General features: G+C 43.8%; 1 protein-coding gene across 2 annotated transcripts in view; it reads left to right on the top strand.

Annotated features, from left to right (window-relative positions):
* Positions 1-2,227, top strand: part of LOC105554089 (EF-hand calcium-binding domain-containing protein 10) — a 22,433-nt gene that overhangs the window by 1,239 nt on the left and 18,967 nt on the right. The gene's annotated exons all lie outside the window — the stretch shown is intronic.

Below are 2,227 nucleotides of genomic sequence, written 5' to 3' on the forward strand. Positions count from 1 at the left end.
AGTAGCTGGGACTACAGGCATGTGCCACCACACCCGGCTGATATTTTTTTATTTTTAGTAGACTCGGAGTTTCACCCTGTTAGCCAGGATGGTCTTGATCTACTGACCTTGTGATCCGCCCGCCTCAGCCTCCCAAAGTGCTGGGATTACAGGCGTGAACCACTGCTTCCGGCTCTATACCATAGTTTTTAAAATCCATTTTTCTCTTGGTATTTGGTCTGTTGTCGGTGATTTCTATTATGAATGGTGCCGCTATAAACATTCTTGTACATGTCTCCTGGTGGACATTGACAAGAGCTGCTCTTGGAGTGGAATTTCTGGGTCAGAGTGTAGAAACATGTTTAAATTACCAAGATAATTCTAAACCGTTTTCCAAAGTGGATGTTCCAATTTATGCTCCCAAGATCACTGACCATCTCACTAATTGTGGACGTCTTTGCCAGCACTTGATATTGTTCAACTTCATAATCTTTATCCGTCTGGTAGATGTGAAATGGTATTTTCTTGTAGTTTTGTTTACTGGATTGTCAAAGAGGCTTAGAATATTTTCACATGTTCACTGACCATTTGTCCTTCCCTTTCTTGAAGTGCTGCTTCTGGGCTAACTCTTGGGTGAAGGATGTGGGCACAGGCCCTCAAGGACAGATGGCCCAGCCCAGAGTTTTAGTTTCTCAGGTCTTCCCATGCTTGAGTAGAGGCCCTCCTAGCTACTTGCATCCCACCTTACTCAGTGACCCTCCCTGAAAACAACTGTCAGGGCCAGGCACGGTGGCTCCCGCCTGTAATCCCAGCACTCTGGGAGGCCAAGGTGGGTGGATCACTTGAGGATAGGAATTCTAGGCCAGCCTGGCCAAGGTGGTGAAACCCCATCTCTACTAAAAAATACAAAAAAATTAGCAGGGTGTAGTGATGCATGCCTGTAATCCCAGCTACTTATGAAGCTCCTTGGGGGCGGTGGCTCACGCCTGTAATCCCAACACTTGAGCCCAGGAGTTCTTAAACCAGCCTGGGCAACACAGCTGGGACCGCTCCTCTACTAAAAGTAAAAAAATTATCTGGGGCGTGGTGGTGCATGCCTGTGGTGCCAGCTACTCAGGAGGCTGAGGTGGGAGTCTCGTTTGAGCCTGGGAGTTCGAGGCTGCAGTGAGCCATGATTGTGCCACTGCACTCCAGCCTAATATTATATATTAAGACAAATGATGGGCCAATGCACAGTGACTCACACCTGTAATCCCAACACTCTGGGAGGCTGTGGTGCAGATCACTTGACTTCAGGAGTTCATAGACCAGCCTGGGCAACATGGGGAAACCCCATCTCTACCAAAAATACAAAATTAGCTGCACATGATGGTGTGTGCCTATAATCCCAGCTACTCAAGCGGCTGATGTGGGAGGATCACATCAACCTGGGAGGTGGAGGTTGCATTGAGCCGAGATTGCTACTCAGGCCGGGTGACAGAGTAAGACACCATCTCAAAAAAAAAATTCTTAAAGACAAAAGTTAATGTTCTTCATCATAACAAAGGGATATGTTACATTCATTACATAAAAATGTTTGTCAACATTTATTTTTAAATTTCATTTTTATTGAAGTGGATGTATGGGGTTTAAAAATTGAAAAGTACTCCAAAGCTTATAATAACAACAGCATTCCTGTCACCATCCCCAGCTTCTGCACAAAATAATTTCAACTCTTCTAGCAATATTCTTTGCTATTTATCTTGAGATTTCTAAATAACAGACCTATATTGTTGCTGCTGAATGTTTTTCCCTCTAGGTTAGATACTAGCTTTATGCTGTGGAAGATGAAAATGCGGCTATCTTAAACACACACCTCATACACCTGTTCCCACTCACACCCATCTTCCAGATAAATTTAGATCACAATTTTGATATCCTCAGTATTCAGAATTTTTAATACTATTAGGCAAGTATCTATAATCCTTATACTATGCTGATTATATTTCCCTTGTTGTTTTCCCTGGTTAATAATATATTTAAATTTTTGGCTTAAATTTGTGTGATCATCACTAATTCATCCATACCCTCTTTTGCCACAGTACAGCTCTCCTCTCATTACATTTGCATTCACTGAGTAATTACCCCCACCCCTCACCCCCACCACCCAATCCCCATAACCCCAGCTCTGTGTCTTCCTGCTCCAGTCTGGACTGATTGCTACACAGTAGTTATTCACGGCTTCGCCTCACTCTGATCCTAAGACGAC

Source organism: Mandrillus leucophaeus, unplaced genomic scaffold (assembly GCF_000951045.1).
Source record: "Mandrillus leucophaeus isolate KB7577 unplaced genomic scaffold, Mleu.le_1.0 Scaffold627, whole genome shotgun sequence".
Taxonomy (NCBI): Eukaryota; Metazoa; Chordata; class Mammalia; order Primates; family Cercopithecidae; genus Mandrillus; species Mandrillus leucophaeus.